This window comes from Petaurus breviceps, unplaced genomic scaffold (genome assembly GCF_028583685.1).
Source record: "Petaurus breviceps papuanus isolate PSGF00001 unplaced genomic scaffold, PetGlider_PUasm1.0 38, whole genome shotgun sequence".
Lineage (NCBI taxonomy): Eukaryota > Metazoa > Chordata > Mammalia > Diprotodontia > Petauridae > Petaurus > Petaurus breviceps.
The window spans coordinates 5,450,133-5,470,100 of NW_027186304.1; the positions used below are offsets into that span (position 1 = coordinate 5,450,133).

At 34.6% G+C, this 19,968-nt stretch overlaps 1 long non-coding RNA gene across 4 annotated transcripts in view; it reads left to right on the forward strand.

The window, feature by feature from the left end:
* Positions 1–19,968, forward strand: part of LOC138170321 (uncharacterized) — a 398,334-nt gene that overhangs the window by 367,000 nt on the left and 11,366 nt on the right. For 3 of the 4 annotated variants that reach the window (XR_011170576.1, XR_011170574.1, XR_011170573.1), the window contains exons 2-3: positions 7,247–7,331; positions 11,892–12,002. This is a non-coding gene — a long non-coding RNA (uncharacterized lncRNA). Of the gene's footprint in view, positions 1–2,780; positions 2,847–7,246; positions 7,332–11,891; positions 12,003–19,968 lie in introns of all 4 variants that reach the window. The other variant, XR_011170575.1, reaches the window with a different exon arrangement.

Here is a 19,968-nt window from a genome sequence, read left to right on the forward strand (position 1 = left end):
TGAAATAGGAACCACTGACAATTATTGAAAGGTCCAAACTTGAAAATAAATTTGAAAGCTAAGCGGAAGATGGCCTAGAATTGAGGGAGATCGAGGAAGAGAAACCAAATCAATTAGGCTCTTCAAATTGTACAATTGGGAAATTATTAGGAGCCATCATCAATGCAGTGACAATATTGAGTTGAGAAAAGAATACATACAAATTATGTTATGAAAGTAGAAATACCAGGACTTGACCACTTATTGACTACTAGAGGTGAAAGAACGTGAGATAATTTGTAGATGAGGGACTGAAGCACACAAGCTTAAGTAACTTACCCAGAGTCATATAGCTAGTAAGTGTTTGAGGCCAGATATGAACTCACAAAGATAAGTTTTTCTGACTCCAGGTCTTGCACTCTCTACTCTACCACCTAGCTACCCCCAAAAGGCTTACATGACTCCTTTTCCCTTCAGAGAAAATTGAAACCTCCTTTGCTTATTTCAAAATCAAGAATTCTAGCAAAGTCAGAATAGTTTTGAACATTGTATACAGAGCTCCTCCATAGGAATATTGATACATTTTCTTAATTCAGGAGATTAAGATATAATCAAGGATGAAGCTCAAGGAAGAGAATAAGAGGAAGAGAAGGAAGCCAAGGAAATAAAGGAGAAAATAAAGGAGAAAATAGCCTCTAAGTACAGGAAATGAGGGGGTGTGAACAGAGTTCACTTTTCATCTAAGATGATTGTCTTGGTGACAGAAATGAAGTGTCTCCTGGTCAAGTATGAAAGATCGAAGGAACAGAAGCCATAGGGACAAGTAAGAAGGTACTGCAGAAATAGCACCAAAAAGTTGGTATGAATTTATTTTAAGGTTAAATTCATTACTAGAGTATTTTTGATGTAATGACTAGTTCAGGAAACAATGGATATCCTTCAGGTGGAAGGATAATGAATATCGTAGGGGTGAGTTTCTGTTTATACACCAATTATTTTAGAAAACATTTGAAATTTTTACATTTGATATTCTGCGTCTGTGCATAGTAAAAGACTTGAGAATCAGAGCAGCTAAGGAGAAAAAGCATAATACAGCCTGGGCCACTGGAATTACTCCTTCCACACTTCTGTATTTCAATGGATTTATGAGTTTTTCCACCTGAATATTCCCTCCAGGGGTGCAGAACGTAATCCACTAATTCCTACTCATCCTGAAGAATTCTAATGTCCCATAAATTCTTCAGATTTGGTTCCTCAAAATTCAAGAGACTACTGATAAATCTTTTGACATTGTTTAGCTACCAAGTGGTTATGTGGACTGCCCACTGATTATGTATCACTTTTGCTATGTTGCCAACCTCTTTTTCTAGTAACAAATCTCTGATGACATCATTTATGTAATACATGTCAAGGTATTAAAAATTCCTCCCCTATCTTATTCTAAAGTGTTTGCATGAATACACAGCCCTTTCACAACCTGAAAATTTTAATTTTTCAATCTATGGCATTTAATAAGTCATAGCCATACAATAATACTGGAAGAATGTAAAATGACAGTGGGGAAAACTTGTCTCCTGGTCAGCCTGAGACTCAATATCTAAGATATTTGTTTTTTAGAGGGGGGAAGGCAGCAATTAGTGTTAAGTAACTTGCCCCATGTCACATAGCTAGTAAATGTTAAGTGTCTGAGGCCCGATGTGAACTCAGGTCCTCCTGATTCCAGGGCTGGTGTTCTATTCACTGTGCCACCTAGCTGCCCCTGTCTAAGATATTTGCATTAATGGATAAGCTATATGCTCTGCTCTTGAAAATGCAGATTATAATTAAAATCATAAGTTTTTACCTTTTTAAAAAATTTCACATAGAGAAAGTTAAGCATAAATCTTTTGAGTGATTATAAATCTCCTTTAGAAGGTTTTGCAAAGAAGAGGGTTGATAAGTAAGACTTTATCTTTAAATAAAAGTATCTGGATTATTTTATGCTATATACTTTGATCAAAGTTGCTTTCCTTTGAATAGGTCATTGGGCATACTCTATGATGGTAGAAAGCATGTATCTCCCTGTTTTATACCATGGTTGTTATTAATAACCAAAGGGCCAGTGAGGAGAAATATCTGTTCTTTATAATTTCAAATAACATAGTATGATTCTGGCCTATAAAAGGGAAAGATTTATTATATTTTATTTTGATTAGTCTTTAAGGCAATATTTTCACCTACTGAATGAAATGTATTTGTGTGTCTTATAGTCAATTAGCAATAAATACAGCAGGATCATGCATTTTCTATATCATTAGAACAATTTTAAGATCAGAGATTTGATCACTTGTAGCAAATCATCAGAAAAACTTGACTTCTTTCATACGTCCACCAAGGGTAGTTTTCATGAATGTGTAGCCTATTTGCATTCCTTAATTATTATATAATTAGGCATTCACTTTTTCTCAATAATTTTTTTCTTTTGTAAAATAAGGCATGATTTTTTTTCAAAGTATTTATTATCTTTCTCTCAGATACTTTGAGTCAACCATCTAATGCCTTTGCTGTCTTTCAGGATCATCATTGAATGTTCTTTGACCAGTTCTTCCTATTTCATGAGTCAGTTTTGCTAATGATTGTCCACCAGCATGATCTGTAAGATTTTACAAATGAGTTAATTTCTCAATTGGCATTGCTCTTAGCCATATGACTCCAGTTGGCAATAAGATGTTCTACCTACTGGCTTAGTAAAATTTTGGGCTCTGTTAGACTAAGGAAAATTGCTACCATCCAGGAGTTTGCATTCTAATTCACTTTCTCAGTACCTAGGCCTCTCCATCACAAAATAGACTACAAAATCTGATCACCCTGGAATATCAGTGAACAAGGTAAGCCTCACTTCTCCTTGAGCCTCCCTTTTGTTGAAGGGGCAGCCTGACTAGATTTTCTTTTTGAACCTGTTTCTGACTTACAGGGTTTCAAAATCATGTCCCTTACTGGTACCTTCATGCTCTCACTTCTACCCTCTTATATTGGAATGAAAGATCATTTTCTTGCATTTGTCTCACCAGTGCTTATACAGTTCCTTGAATAGAGTATTTCATATTTTTTTTGTTTCCTTCCTTATCAATAGGTGAAGCTATACACATATACATATATGTATACATATATAAAATGTACAATATAACAAATATGATATATTTATAATTACAGAGTAAATATTTCATATTTTTTTGTTTCCTTCCTTATCAATAGGTGAAGCTATACACATATACATATATGTATACATATATAAAATGTATAATATAACAAATATGATATATTTATAATTATAGATTATTACATGAAATGCAAGTAATTATAATATATAAGTTAATTTACTTAATAAATAAATGGAATATATTACCTGAATACAAAGTAGTTTGAAAGGCGATGCCTTAGCACCTCAGCATCTGGAGAGACTTTGTTGATTTTATTTGCTTAATCTTCCTTATTGCAGCATGGGTGGTGAAGTCTTAATGTAAACATAAGTACAAAGTCAGACTCTGGGCAGCTAGGTGACACAAGGAATAGAGCACTGGCCCTGGAGTCAAGCGTTCCTGAGTTTAAATCTGGCCTCAGACACTTAATACTTACTAGTTGTATGACCTTTAGCAAGTCACTTAACCCAAATGTCCTTGCTTTCCCCCCTCCAAAAAGATTTAAAAAAATGCCCAAAAGCAAAACAAACAAACAAGAAAACAAAGTCATTCCCTCCTCAAAGCTCCAAAAAGTTATCCCATCAAGTAGAGGAGTAAATAGCATTTTGGAAGATTAGCAATGGAAGTGATTTATTCTACCACTATATAAAACTTAAATTCCCTGTGAAGCAAGTTTCTTTATTATACCTTAGGGCATAGAGGAGCCTCTTCCAAGGGAATGACCATGTGTAATGGGAATGCAAATTTGGAAGATCTTCCCTGCCCCTAGGCTAAAGTGCACCTGAAGCCTGGGGTGGGAGGCTTGTTTTTCAGTAGATACTTCTTGATTGGCCAGTGGGTCCAGAAGGTTGTTACATTCTCTGAGCCAGGAGAAGGCTATATAAGCCCTGATGTGTAGCTTTGTTTTGGGGGCTCACTTTAAGAAGTGTTCTGTTATTTGATCTGTGTTCTGGAAAGCCATTGTCCAGAGACCCCCCGGCTTTGAAAAACCCAGATGTGGAAACCCAGATGTTGACTGGGTATGGATGTAATGGTTGGACAGTTTGGAAATCTGTCTACTTGATCTGTTTCTGTCTTGATAATTCTGCCTGTATACTTTGAAGTTCTGGGTGCTGACCTTTTCCCCTGAACAAGGTAAACAGGATCTTGGGGCCGAATGTAAGGGTTATGGGATTTAAAGATCTCCCATGCCCCATTGGACTTGCTGATGTAGCAGGAAGGGGCGGAGCAAGAAGAAGTGGAAGCCAAGCTAGAGTTCCTGCAGTGGCTAGCAGTGGTGGCGACAGCGGCGGCAGCAGCAGAGGTGGTGGCAGCACGAAGCCCTTTTTGAGTCAGCCAGAATTTCTGCTAAGGACTCCTGCTGAGGACTGCCAGGGGCTGGAGCTGCTGGGAGCGCTCTGCCAGGACGCTGGGTGGTTGCTGTGCGTGGAGAGAGGAGGACCTTTGCCTGAGGCAGCCTATTCTGTTTTAAAGGCTTGAGAATGTGGGTGCTTTCTACTTTATCTACCTGTGCCAATGTCATAACTACTCTGATGGCTTTCACTTTCTGGTTTTGGGACTCAGTCTTTTGGAATTTTAATAAGTTTTCTAGCTTATTCCCCCATATGGCAAGCCTGATGTATTTTGTGATGGATAATTATATCAGCATATTTGTAATCTCTATAGGCATTGTGAATATGGCATTGCTGATACACCATGAGATTTGAAAACCTTTGCTCTTCTCAATATCCCATATATAGTCATTTATAAAGGATATTTTTTTATTTCTACTGAGCTCTCATTTCACAGTCCTTATATGAATCAAAAATCTAAAAAACAAGGTTTCTGGTTCATCAATTAGGTTAGCCAGCAATCAATAAACCAATGGAGAGTGGTTTCTCTCAGTAACCAAAGACCAGGAGGGAGATACTGAAAGGCCTTAAATATCTTCTGAAAAGGAATTCCATTGACAAGTGAAAATAAACCAAAATTGGGGGACATTTAATGAGGAGGTGAACTAAAAGTCTTCAGCTCCTCGTATGGAGAATGTGGCTTGATCATGAGACTCAGCACCTTCCAAAAATCTGGGTAGGAGAAGCCATTTCCATTTTTGCTTCTCTGGCTGGTTTTCTTCTCATGAACTGGGTCACTCTAAATTCTAATGGAGGGAACCAAAAATATGGGTTCTTTCCCTCAGAGTAAGGGATTGCCCAGACTGGAATCCATTTATATTGTAAACAGAAATTTGGTCTTCCAGTTTAGTAGGGTGTACCAAAATTTAGTAGCATGTTCCTTAAGGGCTAGGAACAATCTAATCAATCAAATCTGCCCTTCAGAAACTGACTGACTTTAACTGGATTTGGGCCTTTACAGATAGAAAGGAAAAAGGTGGATCACAATTAATAATTATTTACTAATTTCAAAGTATAATATTAATTCCTCTTAGTATCCTCTACCCATAAACACATTACAAATTCTGGAGAGTGCTTACTACATTCATAGATATGAATGATCAATAACTGATGAATGTAGTAATGCAAATATGGTCTGTCAGGGTCAACCGGACTATCACCTCCCTAATCTTGTACGCTATATCTTATTTTAAAATGTGGTTTAGGATTGGCTGTCCCATCATTCTGCTAATTCACATTGACTCTGACCACTCCAGTCCAGATATTTTTAGGTTTCACTATAGCTGCACTGACTTTATCTTGTCTTTACAAAGTTGATCAGGGAAACAAAAATGGAATATTTTATTTATCTGTATTTAATTTTACTTTATTTGATTACTCTCAAAGATACTTCCTGTCAGATGTAGGCAGGTATCAAGGCCTCATCACATCTAGTGTATCTTCATCATAATCAATATATCTTCTCAACTGGTAAATGTATCAGGACTAAATAAAGTGCCCCCACCATTATATTTACTTACTTGACAAGAAGGACTAGAGAGAGATAGCTGCAAGAAATAATTCTGTTAAACAGGAGAAGTAATTCAGAAACAACAGGAACTAATACTAGAAACTGAAAAAGGCAAAACAGTCAGTGTGTCACCCCAAAGAATACCAAGTAACTGAGAAGGAAGTATCTAAGATTGAGCAATGCCTTTGGTGTTTATATTGCAAGAAAGTTTTAGTTGACCTCCAAAGGTCCCTTCCAGGTCTAAATCCTATGATTCACACAGTTCCTTAAACTTAATCCCTTAACACATATACCCTTAACAAATGGGTTAAATATTCTGCCCATAACATGACAGATAAGTAAAAATCTAGAGGATTTCTTACTCCAATTACTTCTCAAGCAATGATTAAAGATGAGGAGAAATCTCTAGCATCTTCTTTGTAACTCTGAATTTAGTTTCCACTGAAGTTCTATATAATACACTGATTATATAGAGTGATAATTAAAGCATCTAGAGTACTACTTGTGAGAGACTTCAGGCAAATTATGGGTAACTAGGTGTTTGCAGGCTCAGATAAAACTGATCCATGTGCGTGGGATATCATTTATATGGAATAATTCATTTAGAATTGCAAACAACTGGTCAACAAATGAAATTTTGGAACAGGTTTTTATAATGTGGGTGCTTTGCACTCATTTACATTGGAAAAAATAGATAATTTTAAAGAAGCTAAGAATGGTGATGACAAGAGAACATAAATTTCATGTGGAAAAAGATTCAGTTAAAAAGATATCTCTAAGGGGGGAGGCAGGTGGTGCAGTGTATAGAGCACTGGCCCTGGAGTCAGGAAGACCTGATTTCAAACCCAGCCTCAGACACTTGACATACTTACTAGCCGTGTGACCTTAGACAAGTCACTTAACCCCAATTGCCGTGCAAAAAAAATACAAATACCATTTGGGCAGCTAGGTGGCTCAGTGAATAGAGCAATGGCCCTGGAGTCAGGAGGACCTGAGTTCAAATCCGGCCTCAGACACTTAACACAAAAATAGCCATGTGATCTTGGGCAAGTCACTTAATCCCAATTGCCCTCCCAAAAAAAAGAAAAAAAAAAGATATCTCTAGTATTTAGCATAGTATCATTTGTATAGTATGTAAGTGTTATTCAGTCATATGATTATAGCTTTCTACTTATACTGTTGTATAGGACTTACATGATGACCTGGAAATCTCTGGGAACTGGGAACCTTGGATTCAGAGCTATATAAGTGAATGAATAAGTAGAAAGTTAGGTAAGTAACATAGAATTCCCTTAGAAAGTACTTTTGGCAGATTTACATACAAGCAAAAGATGTAGAATTGATGCCTCTTTTCTAACCCCATCATACACTTTCAATATTTAGAAAATTATTTGGCATTGAGAAAGGGGAGAATAAATTGAGTTTGGTGATTATGAAAATGCTTAAGTTCATTTGAAAATATGATTAAATTATCAATAGTAAAATTCATGAAAAAGATCCAAAGGTTTGTAACATTTTAAAATAATATTTTAAATAATTTCCAACCTCAATAATTTTAAATTTTCCAGACTATAATGAATGTTGAGCATCTGTCAGTGACACATTGTAGCAATGATAGCTTCCATTACATATTTTGACAATTTTCCCTTATGTTTTCACAAACTATTTTGTAACAAATTATTTTTAGTATTCTCTTTGAGAAGGATTCATTTTTCGTCTTACATATAGCAGATAGCCACTTCTTAATATGAACTTCACAGCCAGCATCAAAATAGAACCTAAATTGTTGATACAAAATTTGAGTATAGTTTTTAATCCATTTCCCCCCTCATCCTGTTCATTGGTTTTTCCTTGATGTTATGAGTCAAGTGGTATAATTTGTTGAACATAGGTGTTTCCAAATGCTAGGACTTTGTAGAATTACTTTATTTGTTACTTCATAAAGTATGTTTCTCAATTAATTCCCTATAAGATAGAATTTGATCTGTGGTGAGAAAGGTAGCAACTGAACAATATTTTTGAGGGATGTTAAGTAATTCATTTAGGTTTTACTATTGTCGTGGAAAGCAATTTGCTTTTTTTTTAAGTTTTAATATTCTTGGGGCAGCCAGGTGACTCAGCGAGTAAGAGCACCAGCTCCAGTGTCGGTATGACCTGGTGATCAAATCTGGGCTCAGATACTTAGCACCACACCCAGAAACAACTGGCCGTGTAACCTTGAGCAAGTTACTTAAGCCCGATTGCTTTAAAAAAAAGTTTTAATATTCTTGTATCATTTATACATTTATTCCCTTACTTGTATAAAGGACTATTAGATATGGTAAGTAAAGCAAGACTAGGATTGACAGTTGTCTAAGTTTAATTTTGTCATAGTATTCCAAATATTCCCATAATACTACTTCTTGATTTGCTTTTATTTTTTGTAGGGGGGAAGGCAGGGCAGTTAGGGTTAAGTGTCTTGCCTAAGGTCACATGGCTAGTAAAGTCACACATATAGTAAGTGTTACGTGTCTGAGGCTGGATTTGAACTCAGGTCCTCCTGACTCCAGGGCTGGTCCTCTATTCACCATGCCACCTAGCCAGCCCTACTTTTTCTTTTTTGCATGATTATTTGGTTTAAATCATGAGAACCAAAATAAGATAGGTTTCTGAGATTAACAAAATATTTTGTGACAAGAAAATGGCTCAAATTTTAGTTCAAGTATAACAGAAGCATTCAAAATTCTACTTTCTATTTGAAGGACACAATCATGACAAAATATGGCCTATATTAACTTAAGATTAATTATTCAAAGTGTGCAGAGAGAGTCAGAAGGAGACAGAGACTCACAGAAACAGAGACAGAGACAGAATCAGAGGCAAATAGGCAGGCAGAAAGAGAGTGTAACAGATGAGAGAGGGAGAAGTAAAAAGAATGAAAAAAAAAGTAGAGATACAGAAAAACTTAGAGTAGAAAAAGAGGAAGGGGCAGAGGTAACTGTAGAGGCTGCTTCAGTGTATAGATTACTGGGCAAGGAGTCAGGAACTCCTGGATTCACGTCTAACCTCAAAATGGACTTGCTGTGTGGCCCTGGGAAAATTACTTTAAATTCATTGTTTTAGACAACTCTCTAAGACTACAAATTGCAGAAATCTGCACTTTTGGAGGCAGCTCCCTATACCAAAAATGATAATGGTATAATGAGGAAAAGAACTTTCAGCCACATTTTTTCTTTGTAATTAAATCTGCTAAAAATACTTTATAGGGTATAAGACATTGATAAAAAAAAAGTCCCCATATATGCCAAACTATTTGTAGTAACACATTCTGTGACAGGAATTTAGAAACAAAAGAGAAGCCCATTGATTAGAGAATAGCTAAACAAATTATTGTACATAAATGTAATGGAATACTACTGAGCTATAAGAAATTATGAGTATGACAAATATAGAGAAGCAGAAAAGATCTATGTGAAATGATGTAAAGTAACCAAAGGACATAAGAAAATATATATGTCTATCATAATAAGGAAACTTTTTAAAACCACCAAAAATCAAAATTGAATATTACAAAATTGTAAGGAACAACATAGATGGAAATAAGAAATATAAGAACACACTCCCCACCCTTCTCCTTAAGAGATATGTGATAGGGGCGGCCAGGTAGCACAGCGAGTAAGAGCACCGGCTCCAGTGTTGGAATGACCTGGAGATCGAATCCCGGGCTCAGACACTTAGCACCCACCCAGAAACACCTGGCCGTGTAATCTTGAGCAAGTTACTTAACCCCAATTGCTTAGGGGCAGCCAGGTGGCTCAGCGAGTAAGAGCACTGGCTCCAGTGTCGGGATGACCAGGATCAAATCTGGCACCACACCCAGAAATAACTGGCCATGTAACCTTGAGTAAGTTACTTAACCCCGATTGCTTTTAAAAAAAAAGAAAGAGATATGTGATGCAAATTTTACATATTTTCAGACTTTTTCACTGTATTGATTAATTACTCTGATTTTCCTCTTTTCTTTGGTAGTTTGATGGTACAGTGGATAGAGCACTCCTGGACTTTAAAGTTGGGAAGGTCTGACTTTAATTATTTCCTTAGACACCTTAATAGCTATGTAACCCTGAGTAAGGTAAAAACAAACAAACAAATAAAAAAAACCAAGCATTTAGACAAAGTAAAGCACTAAAACTAGCAAGAATAGTCCTCTGAGGTTGAGGGGTTGTATTAAAAAGATTTACATTTCTAATAAATCAGAATAAACAGTAAATATATCCTGTAACTCAACCCTGGATTATATAATTAAAGGTCTTGTGAATTCATAAATTGTTCTCCAAATCTTTTTTTTTTCCTAAGTCAATTACAATGGTTCATGGAGTAGTTTGAGTCAATTAGCACTATTCTGACTAATATTAGTGCCCTACTTTGAATACTTGTTGGATTAGTTGATGGATTAGTATAGAAACAGCAATGACAGGGACAGGGACTTTCGCCCACATGAAGAATTTTTAAGGAGATACATTGGTAGTGGTGACTGTATTTCACCACTACATAAAGTACAACAGCTTGGTGTGTGTATTTCACCAGTTATATCATGCAGTGTATAGACTGATGGGTTTTGGAATTAAGAAGATTTGACTTAGACACCTTATAAGCTATTTGATCCTGAGCAAGGTCTGTAATCTGTCTTCAACTTCAATTTACTCCTCTGTCAATTGAGGATAACAATAGCAACTAAATCAAATGACTATTTTGAGAATAAAATGAGAAATCTAAAAAAAATACTTCACAAAATTTAAAAGCACTACATAAATTCTAATTACTACTACTACTACTGCTGCTGCTGCTGCTGCTACTACTACTGCTGCTGCTGCTGCTACTACTACTACTACTACCTCTCATACAATTTCTAGGTCAGTGCCAAATTCAAGTATTTTGTGGTAATTGTTCAAATAGCATAATGTCCTGGAAAGACCAATATTTTAGAAGAAAATCTTCTGGATTTTCAGCTGAATGAATCTAGTCAGTAGCCATTAAAAATACATTTCACCAAGCACTGAGAGTCCCAAAAGATGGATAATCAACCCTAATCTAAAGAAATAATGATACAAAGACAGTTGCATAATATCCTGAATGATATATTTCCCTAAGTATGCAAATATTAGGCATTCATGTCGTTCAACCAAACTCTTTAAATTTAAATGGGATCCCTATATTTCAATACAGAGAGATTATTCTTGGTCAAACCCAGCTTGAGCTAAGTTATCGTCCCACTGTAATATCCTATAAGTACTCATATTGATCATTATTGTAGTCTTTGTGCAATGGTATCAGGGCTCCTGGGACATCCAATCTGACATTCCAAAAAATTCCTCAGAATTCACTGTTGACTAAAATTTTTAATACTATTTCCTTTCTATGTATGTCCTAATATCATTAGTTATTCCTTTAATGTAACAAAATACAGAATAGAAACAAGGGGTTCAGCAGAGTGTAGTGGATAGAGAACTGTTCTAAGAACCAGGACAACCTAGAATCAAGTTCCACTTCTGATAAGTACTGACTATGTAACAAGGAGGCAAGTCAATATATTTCAGTAATTCAGAAAACTCTGTAAACCTATCCATTGTAAAGGAATTATCAGGTGTTTTGTTTTGTTTTGTTTTTGAGTGGAAGAAGTCTCTCACCCACAGTGGTGAAGTAATGGATTCATTCCAAAAAACACACACAAAAAACTACAATAATAACATACGTGCAAACACATATTTAAGGAAATTTTATGACCGGTGTCATATGGTTGAGCATCATGAAACATCACATTTCTATAATGTTTAAAATGAGTATCACTTACAGAGCAATGGAGATGTACGTGGTGATTCTGAGCAATCAACAGAATAAAAAGAAGAATGAAGAATCAAAGAAAAGGGTGTTACCAAGGAAATGTAAAATACAAAATGACAAAAGGTAAATGAACAGCCTTTTTATTCTCCACTGATATCATTATATCAAGAGAATTTTTTAAAGGGTCTCTATAACATTAGCTAGATTCCCTGTAATGAACTAGAGGACCCTGGCAGGATCTACCCAGAATGAGCAGGTATGTATGAAATGAAATCTTTATTTTTGCAGAATGTATTCACATTATTAGACATTAATTCCATTTTTTATTTAAGAAACTAGTGCCTTTATTAGAGAGACTATCATGCAGGAAAAGTGTTGGACTTAAAACCAGAGGACTCTGGTCTTGCTTCCTGGCTCCTTATATATAAAATGGAAGAGGATGAATTAGGTAATCTCTATAATGACTTTGTGTGTAAAGATTGTTCTAAATCAATACTAAAAGAGGAATATAAGTCAAAACAACTTTGCAGTTTCACCTCAGTCTTATAATCTTTTGATCCAAAGTGAATGTCTATGGAATTATTCTTTGTCTATTAATCGTGCAATGTCCATCATTAAGTGAATAAATTGTACCTGCCTTTCACAGGTTTATTAATTTAATTGTCTTCATTAGAAGTTCTTAGTACATGAGAGGGGTTCTAAAATGTAAGAAATCTTCCAAGGATCAAAAGCATGTTGTCAGGGTTAACCAATACTTTTAATTTTCCCTAATGAAGTCAATAAGCATCATTCTTGACAAACTATGTAGTGGGAAACCAGAGTATCAACAAAGGAATCATTTATTAATTGTATTATGCTTACTAATTTTCTAATGTGGATATTAGCTGATTTATATCTGTAGTAATGATAAAAGATGGGTAATTAATCACTAGAACTGCTCAGGCAAAATTGAGGAGTCAGTGAAGTTTCTCCTTGTATTTTCTCTAGCATAGCTTTCTGTACCTTTTTAAGCTAATCTCAGTACACAATACCCATGTTCTTTTGTCCTCACCACCTAATAAATTTTACTTTCAGGAAGGATTACCTGATTAAACTGTATCTTATACAGCATTGCTTTTTTTTAATGACTTTTTTTTTATTTAACATTCATTTCTGGATACATCTCTAGTCCCCTACCCAGAAAACATTTCCTTTCAACAATGACAAAAAAAAAATTAAAATAAAAATAAAAACAGTTCAGGAAGAAAACAACTGTCATATAGATGAAATCTGTCTATAAATCAAATACTCTTTACGCATGGTTTACCACCTCTGCAACTAATGGTTTATTTTGTCATTTCCTTAGGGACTACATTGGTCATTAAATGTACCTAGCATTTGATTTTCTTTATTGCTCATTCTATTGATCTTGTCTTAATTGATGTTTATAGTCTTTTCCAAGTTCTGCTCAGTTCTTTATGAATCAGTTCATGCAAGTCTATTCATACTTCTCTAAGTTGTTATGATGTTTATGATATTATAATAATCCATTACACTCATCAATCAATGATTGATTGATTCAAAGGAAATATTTTTATAACCATTTACCAATGATCATAATCAACTATGTGTCTAGGGTGGTTTTTTTTTTGTAATCACAATAAAGTTATGTTATAAATGTTTGGCATTTATTTTCATAATTATTTCATCATTATAAATATGCATATTTATAATTATAATTTTTTAGCTGTAACCAGCAATGGTATTTCTAGATTGAAGTTATGGACATTTTAAGCATATTATTCTTATAATTCCAGATTACTTTCAAGAATGAGTGAACCAATCCACTTCTCCATTAATAATTTTTAAGTGATTATTTCTTTCTACCACTGTTCAGAAATTGATTATTGTCATCTTTTTTTTTCATTTTTCCAAATTCAATGGGAGTTGAGAGAAACCCTGAAGTTTTTTTTAAATTTGTATTTATCTTATAATTGTTGAATTAAAGTAATCTCTCAATATTATTAGTACTTTGGAATTCTTCTTTTAGAAACTGTATATTCATGTACTGACCAATTCTCCATTAGGTGATGACTTTCTCTCTTATCTATTTGTGCCCTTTACATATATATATATACATACACACACACATATACACACACACACACACATATATATATACACACACATATATATATATATATATTCAAGAGCCACAATTTTTTAACCAATTCTTAAATGATCAGAATCTATTTTGTACCCAGTTCTATATTATCATAAAAATGATGTTATTAATGGGAAGAAATATCAGAAATATTTGACACACATATTTTCTCAATGGATTGTCTCACTACTTGTCCCATTCAAGTTAATTTTGTACATGAAAAAGAGTGTTAAATGTCATATAATTTAAATGATTAACTTTATCTTTGTATATATTTTTTCTTTGTTTTTCTTTATTAATTATCTCTATTGCTTATTTAGTTAAGAATCCTCTCCCTAGCCATAACTGAGAAAAGTACCTGATCCGAAGCTCTTTAATATCTGTATGAAGTTTATAATCTCTTTGGAGTTTTCACAATATGTTGGTCTAAAACAAACTTCTGACAAACAACTTTGGAATTATCTGAGTAGTTCTTACCAAATAAGGGATTCTTTTTTGAGTTATCTATGTTATCATACTGATGACACACTGAGATACTGAGTTCAAGTGTTTCTTATTCATCTTTATGTAATGAAATTGATTGATCTTTTATATTTTTAACTAATTGCAACCAAGTTTTCATTGATGATTGTGTATGTATGTATGTAAGTATGTATGTATGTATGTATGTAAGTATGTTCTGGAAGTACTATTCCTCCTTCATTCTTGCCTTTTTTCCTCCATTATTTTCCTTCCTGGATCTTTTATTCCTCCCAAAGATTTCTGTTTTGGTTTTTGTTTTGTCCTATTTAGAAAAAAAAAAGAATCCCTTAGTAGTTTGATTGGTACATCATTTAATATGTGGGCTTAATTTAGGTACTGCTATCACTTTCATTATGCTGATTTGTTATTCTTTATTCTTTTAAGGTAAAGTTGTATCATATAGATATTAAGTATGACTTGTAGTATGACAAGTATGACTTAGTAGATTGACTCAAAAATCTTCTATTGAATGCTATATTCATTTTAACTTTATATTCTTTTCTCTTATTTCCTCCTGAATTTTGTTGTTAATATAGTGATACTGTAGCCATCAGAAAGTAGTACAAAAAGGCTGTTAACATTTCTGTTGATTTGTGTATTACTTTCTGATGGCTATAGTATCACTATTTTTGTTGTCGTTTATTTTCTGTTTCTTTTGTCTATTTAAAATCCTATGTCATCAACAAATAAAGATAATTTTGTCTTCTCTACTTATTTTAATAATTGATTTACTTTCCTCAGCCTTCTGAAATTAAGCTGAATTACAACTGTGAAAGGATCAAATTTTATCCTTACAAAAGTCTTATTAGCTCAATAATATTATTCTCCACTTATAGTTGATGAAATTCAGACCGAGGGAGGTAAAGCGAATTTTCCTGGTATTCACAGACCATAAATTTCTAAGACAAGATCAAAACATCATGTAATCCAAGTCCAAGTACAGTACCATGATATCTCTTTTCTGGAATGCTAAAATGAGGGGAATTATCTTAGAGAAGCTGGTTTCCCACGGCACAACCTCAATGCTATCAGTAGTCTAAAACCTCATGAGGTTCTTTGTCTGCCATGACACATACAAAATTTGTGCTTTATAGAAGTACTCTTTGGTGGAAACCCCATTCTCTAGTAGAGTGGAGCCCCTTGCCCTATTAAACTGAGACTATCCTTTCTAACCCTGATCTCAATTATCCCTCCAACCATGCATTATTGCCATATCTCCCATTATGCTATAAGCCCTCTTCTTCTTTTTCAAGAGACTATAAGAATAACTATTCCTTTATTATTATCTAATGGATTTAGTAGTAGGGTATATGCCTCAATCTACACTCTGAGTCCATCATCTTTCTAATAGGAGAATGAAAAGGTGTTTCATAATGAGTGATAGGACTTGTGGTTGGTCATTGTGTTCTTCAGAGTTGTTTAGTCTTTCAAGGTTTTGTGTCTAGAATTGTGTTATTGATTTTTACTGTCTCTGATATTTTACTTATCTGGGCCATTCCACTAATCACCCCCCCCCATTTTAATCAGTTCTTACTAGCTTTAATAATAATTGTTGTATAATATATGCTGCAGTTGGAAATGATATGGCTGCTTCACTTTTCCTTTTCTCCCTTCCAAGGGATTCTAACCTGTTTCTTTATCTTAACTGTATTAGCTCTATAATGTAACCCTTACTAGTGCTATAACTATACCATTAATTAAGCAAATGAATTTAGAACATATTTTATTTATAGTATGTCATTTATTCCAATATATGTATAGTCTCAGGAACAAATATCTCTTTAATTATTTATGATATTTCTTTAAATAGGATATATACACACATAAATGTATGTATATGTATATATATATATATATATATATATATATATATATATAAATGTTTAAATAAGTCCCATTTATGTCTTACTAGACTGCCTCTCAGATATTTTAGGCATTTTAAAATTATTTAGATTGAATTCTTCCTTTCTTCATCCCATGACTGCCTTTTGTTGTTGTCATTTGGAAATGCTAACATTTTTCATGAAATTATTTTGCATTCTGTTATTTTACTAAAGCTACTGTCCTAGCTTGTTGAAAGTCTAACAAAGTTCCTTATCCTATCCCCTACTCAATAAATTCCTGTGGTTCCCTATAACCTCAAGTATAATATCTTTCAAATCTGCTCACATCCTGTATCCTTGTTTCTTTTCCAGTATGTTAACACTTTATTCCCTTCTATGTACTCTGTTACTTTGATACTTACATTCATGTTCCTCTTACACATAACTCTATCTCCTACCTCAGTGTCTTTTCATTGACTATTCCTGCTGTCTGAAATGTTCTTCCACTTTCCTTTTTAGAATATACACTTTGTACTTACATCCATGTCTTAGTTTCCCTAACTTCTTTCAAAATTCAGCTCAAATTCTACTTTCTTCAAGAAGCATCCCCTCCTTCTATTTCCATTTCTATGGGACTATCCCTCATTTATATTATATATGTTTTGCAAGTATAGTTATTTACTTATTTCCTTCATTGAAATGTGAACTCCTCAAGGGCAGTGACTATATGTTTTGTGTTCTCATCCCCAGTGCCTAACACAGGTCTTGGCACATTATAAGTGTTAATTGAATGATTGATTGATTTTTTCTTTGATCATTATCTGAAATTTTTCTAAGGGAACCTTATACTCTCTGTTAATAGATATAATTTTATCTCATCCTCAACAATATGTATATCTTTAAAGTCCTTCCTATATCACATTGGCATTACTATAATTTTCAGAACAATATAAAAATATTAGATCAGGAAGGCAGACTAGCTTTACTCCAGAGGAGTGAGGCTGGTGACTTTGCACAGTCTTCCCTCACTTAAGCCTATTCACTTGCAAGTTGTGATACCACAATGTCATAGTCTTCTTTGAGAAGAAAGGCCAAACAACCTGTGAGAAGGAGTAGCTGCCCCACTAGGGAACCTAACTGGCTAGTTTGCATTTCAAGGAGATAGTGCCATGTTGTTTTATTTGTCAGGATTACAAAAAAAAAAACATTTTAATCACCAAATTTTTAATGGACTGGCCTGAATCAGGTCAATTAGTAGGGTTATGTGTAGTGCTGAAAGGAAATGAGACACTAATATGTCTATCAACACTGAACAAAATGAGGTTTACATAGCTATAGCATAGAAAGGGTATTCAACAATGTAGTACATTGAGTAGATACAGCTCCCTCACTTCAATTAGGAAACTCAGTAGGATAGGATGTGGTGGCTTGGAAGCTGTTGGGACATCTGCTAAATATGAAAAGCTTGGAATTCACCTGCATGGGAAATTTTGTGCACTTGGATGACCCCAAAGCTATATCAGTTCAGTTAGAAATGACCATCAAGAGCTTTAGCCTTAGTCACCTGACCAGTCAAGTTGAAGAGACATCTCCTTCATGGGGGAGAAAAGGAGGGTAAGGAAGAAAATAAAACTAGCCTAACCCACTTTGATATATACATTTTATAACAATAAATGTTGTTGCTACCTATGTTTTTTAAAGCAATTGGGATTAAGTAACTTGCTCAGAGTTACAAGGCCAGTTATTTCTGGGTGTGGTGCTGAGTATCTGAGCCCAGATTCGATCCCAGGTTATCCTGATTTTGGGGCCGGTGCTCTTGCTCACTGCACCACCTGGCTGTCCCTAAGCAATTGGGGTTAAGTAAGTTGCTCAAGGTTATGTGGCCAGGTGTTTCTCGGTGAGTGCTAAATGTCTGAGCCCAGATTTGATCCCCAAGTCATCCTGACTCTGGGGCCGGTGCTCTTACTCACTGTGATACCTGGTCGCCCCTCTACCTATGTTTTTTTTTTTAAGGCATTGATATAAAGCAATATTGTCAAAGATACTTTAACCTGTTGAAGTAATCATGTGTTGTTGTGTTGTTCCCCCCTCTCCCCCCCGGTATATAGTGATCTTCTTTTAATTATGTAATTGAAAGATCATTGACCTGGGAATAAGGAAATCTGATTCCAGATTTGATTTCTGCTGGTTACTATTCAGGTGATCTTGTGAGGATCTCCAGAAGTATTTAAGATATTTTCCACATTGAAAGAAGGAGTAATCATAAGACTGTTGATGAAATTGAATAGCTAAAGGCCTTGCAAGTAGTAGCTAAAAAACCCAAAATAACCTCAGGTATCATTCTTATACTTATCTCTATGCCAACTTCTTTCACTCTCATTAAACAGTACTATTTCTCTTTATTCCCTGCCATTAAAGGAATTGTTCACCTTTTTCTGTAATTATAATAAAGAGAAAGCAGAATAGTCAATATAAAGTTGGCCAACATGTCAAGAAAACCTGGGATCAAAACTTACACATCACAAACACTAATTGTGTTACTCTGGGAATGTCACTTTTTCTTAGTACCCTAAGCCATTATCTAAGAACACAAGTTTTAGAGAAAGTTGTGACCTGTGATGGTAGAGATCCATTCCTTATCACTATTTATTTATATGGGAAAAAATGGCTAATTTGAATTGTTTAAAGAATGATTAAGAAAAAAGAAGTTCCATTATGAATCTAGCAGAGTATGTAACTTTAAGTGGAAAGAAGGATGACTCGTATAGTGAAAGGATAGCAAAAAAAAAATCATAGAAGAGAAAGGGTCATTTGAAGAAACAGGGACTATTTAGCTTAGAGAAAAGCAGACTTGGGGAAGGCATGATAACTATTTTCAGGCATTGGTATCATACAGAAAAGGATTAGTCTTCTTTTCTTTGATCTACAGAGGGCAGAATTTGTTGCAGAGGAAGAAAGTTGAACATAGACAGACAAAACATTGCAATGATTAAAGCTGTCCAAACCCAGGATGGAAATCTCTAATAGGGAATAGTGAGCTCTTCAACATCAAAAAATTTCAATGGGAAGCTGGCTAGCTATTCAGGATATTACTGAGGGGATTTCTCCTTAGGTACAAAATGGAATTAAGAATCTCTGAATTCCCTTTCACATTTATTATTTCACATTTGGGCCTAGAAAAAGCAGGAAGCTTCCCATTTTTATGACTTCAAGACTTCCAGTAAAAGCAACCTTCTATTACCATCCCCCCAACCAGAACAACAAAAAACCTCTCACTCCTTAGGGATCTAATTAAATATTTAAGTCTTTTGATAAATCAGAGCTGTACCAATGTAAGATGTTATTATTTTTTCTTATATGCTTGACATCATTTAAACCCCGATTAAACAGTAATATATTTCTTCATTATTTGGGGGGGTGTGTTTGGTTTTTTTTTTGGAGTTATTTGTCCTGTGTTTCTAATGAGCCAGGGATTCAATTAAATTCTGAACTCTAAGACATACCTGAGAGGCAAAACTTATTGGTTGTTAAAGTAATGAACCTTTATTTGAGAAGTATCTTTGTGCTGACCCAGCTTTATAGTGCCAGCTTCTAAAGATTT